A 9,291-nucleotide genomic window follows, 5' to 3' on the forward strand; every position below is an offset into this window, starting at 1 on the left:
ACTTATAAAAAGCTGTTCTGATAGTTCCATAAGGAAGTATTAGTTATCTGACAGGTTCCAGTGAAGGGAGAAAAAGACAGAAAATAGTCCCATAATCTTCTGCACCATCATCCTGTGTGTACCGTGCACCCTCAATTGTGGGTTAGGTACTTAGTAAATGATTCCCTAAGGAAGGTTAAACCAAAAGAAACAGGAAAAATGAGCCTCTATCCACTAGTATATTTACCAATTGCATTTTAGGATGATTTTAGAGATAGACAACCCCAAGTAGCCACCATTTTTAAATGATTGGTGTATTAGTTTGTTTTTGTTGCATATAACAAAATACTTGGAACTGGATGATTTATAAGAAAACGAAATTTATTGCTTACAGTTGCAGAGGCTAGGAAGTCCAAAGTCCAGGTAACTTGGACTTGAGGGTCTTGATAGTGGTAACAGTGAGGGCAGTGTATCACATTGCGAAATGGCGGAGCAGAGAGACACTAACCTCCTCATTCACTGTCCTTTTAAAGCCCTCCACACTATGCCCATGACCACCATCATTAATCCATTCACTACTGCATGGTCCTACAATCTAATCACCTCTTCAAGGCTCCACCTTTCAATCACCATAATAGGATTTCCCACCCTCTTAACAGTCACAGTGGGGTCAAGTTTCTAACACATAAAACCTGGGGGACACAATTCAAGCTTCAGTGAGTTTAGGGGGGAAATTCAATCTACTACATTAGGTGCCTCTTAGATGTAGGAAGAATTCAAGGAAGGTCAGCTTTGCAAAGTTCCATTTAGGTTGCACAAAATGAATTTTAAGACTGAATTTTGTCACAAGAAAACTGTTTACAGTTCTTATTGCTAACTTGACACCTATAGGAAGAGAGAAGCTTGGAAGAAACTTCTAGTTTCCCACACAGACTCCTTTCTTCTGTCTTCCTTGGTTAATCTGCCATGTTTTATCCTTGTTCAGATGAGTTATAATGTGTATTAGCTATATAAAAGTATTATGTGATTGTAATGAAGATTTACAAAGGCCGAACTCTCCCACAATGATCTATATTTTAAAAAGATATTTACTCAGTTTGATACTCCAAAAATTATTAGTCTATGATCTGGCAACCCAATTTAGGATATATCCAAGATGGCTTGTGTGTTGCTAGTTGCTGTATAAAAGCCAACTTTCTCATTGTGTGGCAGGAAGTGGAATAATTTATATTTTATTGCTAAAAATTTTAACTTTCATTTAGACACACCATGCCCAATAAATTATATAATTCATCACTTTTGTAGAAGTTTGGTTGACATGCTGGATAATGCCCAAATTCATTTAGCAATAACAAACTACCTGAAAAAAAGAAACTGAATTTAAAAAGCAAAGTTGGAATAAAGAAGAGCAGAGGACTCAACAGATAGGTTTTATGGAGCCCACCAAGTAGTTAGTTGGGAAAGATGGGATAGAGAAAGTGTTGGGGTTGAGAGAGTGATGTCACCAAGATGGCTGAATAGACAATTCCCAGCATTGCACCTTCTCACAGGTAACCCATTTACAACTATTAAAAAGCAAAGACTGCCAATCTTGAACTGCTGGAGCTGGGGGAGGAGGAGGAGAGACCCACAGAGTTTGTGCAAGGGCAAAAGCTGAGAGGGTATAGGGATGGCGCCTACTGTTCTGATCCAGCCCAGTATGGAGGTGGGGACTAGCTGTTAAGCAGGAAAAAGCCATAGTGGCACCCTGTGCATAAACCTGCTTGTAGTCGCCAGGGAAAGGAGGGCTTTGGAGTGCATCATGTCAGCCTACAGGCCATAAAGACCACTGGCAGGATTCCCCAGGGCCCATGTAGGAACAGATAGCCACAACTGACTGGAGAGGGGAGCTGCCAGAGGCCGGTGAGTTATCACAAGGGATGCATACACAGCCTGCCCCACAGGAAGCAGCTGGAGTGAAAGAGAAATTCTGGCCCACCAGGGGGAACATTGAGTGCAGCATGGACAGCTGGTCTCAGTGGAACCAATCAGGCCAGTAGAACTGCAGGGTGCTCAATCTGCAGGAAAGACTCCATTCCAGGCCAGAATTTCCACATAGCCTAGAACAGGAGGTAATTAACAATTCTCACAAAAATCCTTCCCCAGAGAATCAGCAGCAAATAGTAGTCTCCTCAAATGTCTAGGCATCAACATGAGGAAACAGAGATTGAGAAAACAGAGAAATATGTTGCCATCAAATGAAACAAACAAAGCACCAGCAATGGATGCAGAAGAATAGTAGATCTATGAAATGTTTGACAGAGAATTCAGAATAACCTTCCCAAAGATGTTCAGAGAGTCACAAGAAAATATGGATAGAAGATTAACTGATATCTGGAAAATAATTCAGGAGCAGAATGAGAAACTTGACAAAGGAATAGAATCAATTAAAAAAACAAAGAAATTCTAGAAATAAAGAATATATTATCTGAATTGAAAAACTTAGTAGAAAGCTCTAACACCAGACTTGATCAAACAGAGGAAAGAATCAATAACTCAAAGATAAAATACATGCCAGCCCAAATGCCCATCATCAGATGAGTGGATACGGAAAATGTGGTACATCTACACAATGGAATACTACTCAGCTATAAAAACGAATGAAATACTGCCATTTGCAACAACATGGATGGACCTTGAGAGAATTATATTAAGTGAAACAAGTCAGGCACAGAAAGAGAAATACCACATGTTCTCACTTATTGGTGGGAGCTAAAAATTAATATATAAATTCACACACACACATACACACACACACACACACACACACACACATACACAAACGGGGGGGGGAAGAAGATATAACAACCACAATTATTTGAAGTTGATACAACAAACAAACAGAAAGGACATTGTTGGGGGGGAGGGGGGGAGGGAGAAGGGAGGGAGGTTTTGGTGATGGGGAGCATTAATCAGCTACAATGTATATCGACAAAATAAAATTTAAAAAAAAAAAAAGATAAAATACATGAAATTATCCAATTAGAGGAGCAAAGAGAAAAAAAGAAAAAGAAAAATTGAAACAGAAATACAGCAAATATGGGACTCCCTTATGCAAAACAACTTCCGCATAATTGGCATACCCAAAGGACAGGAAAAAGGAAGAAATATAGAAAACATATTCAAGAAAATAATGGCTGAAAATTTCCCATGTATGGAAAAAGATGACAGCATCTGGCTATAAGAAGCTCAGAGGTCACCAGTAAAATTCAACCCAAGGAGGAACACTGTAAGGTAAATCATAATCAAATTATCAAAAATCAAAGACTAAGAGAGAATACTGAAAGCAGCAAGAAAAGAAGCACATAACATTCAGTGGCGCCCCAGTATGTTTCTCAGGGGATTTCTCAGTAGAAACCCCACAGGCCAGAAGAGAATGGGATGATATATTCAGAGTGCTGAGAGAAAAAGACTGTCAGCCGAGAATTCTGTATCTGTCAAAACTAACCTTCAAATATTAAGGAGAAATAAAGTCTCTCCCAGACAAACAAAAGCTAAGGGAATTCATCAATACTAGACCTGCATTACAAAAAATGCTAATGGGAGTTCTTCAGTCTGAAAGAAGAAAATTCTAAGGAACAGCAAGAAAACATTTGAAGGTACATTAACTCATTAATAAAGTAAGTTTGCAGACAACCTCAGAATACTACAGTGTCATAAGGACGGCAGATAAACTGCTTACACCCTTAATATGAAGTCTTAAGTCTAATCTGAACCACTCAACTACAAAGGAAGGCAATAAGACCAGCAAAAAGGAAAAAATGAGAAAAAAATCACAATCAATGAGAAAAAAAAAAAGCAAAATGGCAATAATGAGTCCATATATATCAATAACTCCTCTAAATGTAAACAGGTTAAATGCCCCAATCAAAGGACACAGAGTGGCTGAATGGATTATAAAGCAAGAACCAACAAAATGATGCCTATAAGAAACTCACTTAATCAATAAAGATATGTACCAGATGAAGGTGAAGAGATGGAAAAAGATATTTCAAGCAAATGGAAACCAACAAAGAGCAGGAGCAGTTATAACAGATAAAATTGACTTCAAGTCACAGAAAGCAAAAAAAAAAAAAAAAAAAAAAGTAAGGGAGGTCATTATATAATGATAAAGGGATCGATTCAACAAGAGGATATAACAATTCTGAATATATATGCATCTAACTCTGTAGCACCCAGTCATATAAAGCAATTTCTATTGGACCTAACAGGAGAGACTGACTCCAACACAATAAGTGTTGAGGACTTTAACACCCCACTTTCAGAAAAAGACAGATCATATAGACAGAAAATTAACCAAGAAACATCAGAATTAATATCTACCATAGGCTGACCTGAACTAATTGACATTTATAGAACATTTTATCCAACAGCTACAGAATACACATTCTTCTCAGCAGCACATGGAACATTCTTGTCCTTATGTTAGGTCACAGAACAAGTCTCAACAAATTTTAAAAAATTGAAATCTTATCAACTACCTTCTCTGACCACAATGGAATAAAACTAGAAATCAATAACAAAAGGGCACTAGAAACCATGTGAATACAGGAAAATTAAAAAATATGCTCCTAAACAATGAATGGGTCAAAGAAGAAATCGAGAAGGAAATTTAAAAATTCTTGGAGACAAATGAAAATGAAAACACAACATACCAGAACCTGTGGGATACAGCAAAAGTAGTTCTAATAAGGAAGTTTGTAGCAATAAATGCTCACATCAAAAAAGGAGGAAGACTCCAAATAAACTACAACATTACACCTCAAAGAGGTGGAAAAATGAGAACAAACCAAACCCCAAATTGTAGAACGAGAGAAATAACAAATATCAAAGCAGAAACAATTGAATTAGAAATTTTAAAAAACATGCAAAAGATCAATAAAACAAAAAGTTGGTTTTTCAAAATGATCAACAAAATTGATAAACCTTTAACTAGACTAATGAAGAGAAAAAGAGAGAAGACTCAAATAAATAAAATCAGAAATGAAAAAAATGAAAAAGGGGACACTACAACTGATACCACAGAAATACGAAGGATCCTAAGAGACTACTACAAAAAACTATCTGCAAATAAACTGGAAAACCTAGGAGAAATGGATAAATTCCAGGACATATGCAACTTACTAAAGTTGAAACACAAAGAGCTAGAAAACCAAGACAGACTGATAGTAAGTAATGAGATGGAAGCAGTAATAAAAAGTCTCCCAACAAAGAAAACCCTAGGACTAGATGGTTTCACTGGTGAATTCTACCAAATATTCACAGAAGAACTAATACCAATTCTTCTCAGCTCTTCCAAAATATTGAGGAGAAGGGAATACTTCCAAACTGGTTTTACAAGACCAGCATTACCCTCATACCAAAAGCAGAAAAAAAGAAAACTACAGACTAATATCCCTAATGAACACAGATGTGAAGATTCTCAACAAAATACTAGCAAACAGAATCCAGAAACACACTGAAAAGTTCATAAATCGTGGTCAAGTGGGATTCATCCAAGGGATGCAAGGATGGTTCAACATATGCAAATCTATAAGCATGATACATCACATCGACAGAATGAAGGACAAAAATATATAAAATCATTTCAATAGATGCAGATAAAGCATTAAATAAAATCCAAAACCCATGATAAAACACTCAGCAAATTATGTGTAGAGGAAATGTACCTCAACACAATAAAAACTATATACAACAAACCCATAGCTCATATGATACTGTATGGACAAAAATTTGAAAGTTCCCCTAAGATCTGGAACAAGATAAGGATGCTTGCTTTCCCCACTCTTATTCAACATAGTACTAGAAGTTCTAACCTCTGCAATAAGGCAAGAGAAAGCAATAAAGGGTGTTTAAATTGGAAAGGAGGGAGCCAAACTATCCCTATTTGCAGATGACATGATCCTCTACATAGAAAACCCCAAAGACTCCCCCACCCCAATAAAAATTACAGGAACTAATAGATTAATTCAGTAAAGTGGCAGGATACAAAACCAACACAAAAGTTAATAGCTTTCCTATATGCCAATAATGAAATAGCTGAAGAAGAAATCAAGAAAGTAATCCCATTCACAATAGTTACCAAAAAAATGAAAAACCTAGGAATAAATTTAACAGAGGTGAAAGACCTGTACAAAGAAAACTATAAAATATTGGTGAAAGACTGAAGACATAAACAAATGGAAAGATAGCCATGTTCATGGGTCAGAAGAATTAACATCATCAAAATGTCCCTATTACTCAAAGCAACCTACACATTCAATGCAATACGTTTCAAAATACCAATGATATTCTTCATAGAAATAGAAAAAAAGATCTTAAAATTTGTATGGAACCACAAAAGAGCCCATAAAGCAAAGGCAATCTTGAACAAAAAGAACAACTTTGGAGGCATCAGACTTCCTGATTTCAAAATATACTGCAAAGCTATAGTAATCAAAAAGCATGGTACCAGCATAAAACAGACAAATAGAGAGCCCCAAAATAAACCTATGCACTTACAGCCAGCTGATTTTCAACAGCGGTGCCAAAAATATACAATGGAGAAAGGACAGCCTCTTTAACAAACGGTGCTGGGAAAACTGAATATCCACATGCAGAATATTGAAACTAGACCCTTATACCTCACCATACAGAAAAATCAACTCAAAATGGATCAAAGACCTAAATTTAAGACCCCAAACTATGGAACTACCAGAAGGAAACATAGGGGAAATGCTACGTGAAATGGGATGGGGCAGTGCTTTTTTGAGTGAGACTACAAAGGCACAGACACCTAAAGCAAAAATATGTAAATGGGACTACATCAGGCTAAAGCTTCTTCACAGCAAGGGACATTGTCGACAAAGAGACAATGTACAGAATGGGAGAAAGTGTTTGCCACCTACACACTAGAAAAGTGGCTAATATCCCAAATACATAAGGAACTTCAATGACTCAACAGCAAAACCAAAACCAAAAACAACAACAACAACAACAACAAAACACCCAGTTTAAAAATGGGGAAAAACCTGAACAGACATTTCTCAAAAGAAGACATACAAATGGCCAACAGGCAAATGAAAAAATGGTCAGTATCACAAATCATTAGGGAAATGCAAATTAAAACCACAATGAGATATCATCTCAATCCAGTTAGAATGGCTATTATCAATGAGACAAAAAATAACAAATGCTGTCAAGGATGCGGGGGCAAGGGTAGGGAGGAACTCTCCTGCATTGTTGGTGGGAGTGTAAATTGGTACAGCCACTGCAGAATGCAGAATGGTCTTCCTCAGAGAACTAAAAATAGATCAATCCTACAACCCAGCTATCTCACTACTGGGTATATACACAAAGGAAATGAAATAATATCAAAAAGACACCTGCACTCCCACATTCATTGTAACACTGTTCACTATAGCCAAGAGATGGAATCTACCTGAATGTCCATCAACGGATGAATGGATAAAAAAAAGCCCTGTGGTATATGCACACAATGGAATATTACTCAGCTATTAAACAAATAATAAATAAAAGATATCCTGTTATTTACAGCAACGTGAATGGAACTGGAAACCATCATGTTAAGTGAAATAAATAAGGCACAAAAGACAAATACTGCAGGCTGTCAGTCATGTGGAATTTAAGAGAAAAGAAAAGAAAAGAAAAGAAAAAAGTGATCCTTATAGAAGTAGAAAATGTAATAATGGTTAGTTACCAAAGGCAAGGGGGAGGGGGAGGAGGAAAAGTAATGGGTACAAAAATAGGCTTATTTACCCTAAGTGAATTATTGTGCAGTATATACATATATTGAAACAACGTACTGTACCCCACAAATACGTACAAATAAATGTTAAAAGAAAGAAAAGAAAAGAAAAAGTGTTGGGGTTGAGAGGAAAGGGAGAGAAGCAGAGGACGATCTTCTTGCTTGGGGTCCTAAACAGAACGGCCACAGGGTGGCAGCACAGTCTGACTAGCAGGGAACTCTGTTAGACCCACCACAGACTGTCTCATAATTCCTCCATGTTCACTTCCCCTGTTTTCCGTGGGAAATAGCGGCAAATGTTTACAATAAAAGGTGACTCCTAAAACTTAAGCTGAAGAAAAGTTTACAGGGTGAAGGCACGATTTTTACTACTAGTCTGTACAGATGCTGTAAAGAAGGCTTCAAACTATCTGTGGGAAAGGGCCAATTTAAGTTTCCAAGCCATCATACACTAATACTTTTGTAAAATGCAATAAAAATGATTTCATAGAAAAAAGAATAAAAAAGACATTTAAAACATAAGCCCATTTTTCTACAATTGGTTCAATAAAGTTTAAAGATATAAAAATTTTAAATTACATTTCAATAAATACTAAAAGAACATTTGTCTATTTTGGCTTTGTTGTCTGTGTTTTTGTTGTCATATCCAAGAAATCATTGCCAAGGCCAATGTTATGAAACTTATCTCCTATGTTTTCTTCCAGAAGTTTTAGTTTCAAGTCTTACACTTAGCTCTGTAATCCATTGTGAGTCATTTTTGTGTATGGTGTAAAGCAAGGGTCCCATTTCATTCTTTTGCAGGTGGATAATTGAGTTTTTCCAATACCATTTGTTAAAGAGACTATTCTTTTCTCATTGTATAGTCTTGGCACCCTTGTCAAAGATCATTCGACCATATGTCTGGGTTTATTTCTGGGCTCCCTATTAGTCTATATACCTGTCTTTGTATAAGTGTAAACAGAACAAATGTAACATAGGAAAAAAGAATTGGGAAACCTATACATTTGTTTATTGAAAGTAAATATATTTAGGTGACTAATATAGAGAATTGGTGTTACTCTCATTATATCCCACAATTGTAATTAAACAAAATAGTTACGAAGAAAACAGCAAATCTCTATATTCAATTTCCTGTATACACATATTTTGTAAACATCTTGTATATACATTTTTAAAGTTTTTATTGTGACCAGCCAACTTGCTTTTCGTTTATTTTATCTAATCTATGTTGAATTGTGATAACTTTATTTGAAGGGTATAATGTATATCTAACCTGTTCTATGTTTTGTTTTAATAACATCATAATAGGGAAAACCAAGCCTCAAGAAATATGTTGATGGGAACAGAGGAAGACATTTTAAAGAAATTTCACAAGCTCAAGATATTAATTTTTAACATTTGTTTAAAATGAAGCTAGTGAAGTATTTTAAAAATTCATTGTCAATCCTTCAATCAGTGGCCAATTCCAACAATTTGCCCTATTATGTTAAATTTAAATTATCTTTCTGCAGGGAAAGTGGAAGTCT

The sequence above is a fragment of the Cynocephalus volans genome, chromosome 8 (genome assembly GCF_027409185.1).
Source record: "Cynocephalus volans isolate mCynVol1 chromosome 8, mCynVol1.pri, whole genome shotgun sequence".
NCBI lineage: Eukaryota > Metazoa > Chordata > Mammalia > Dermoptera > Cynocephalidae > Cynocephalus > Cynocephalus volans.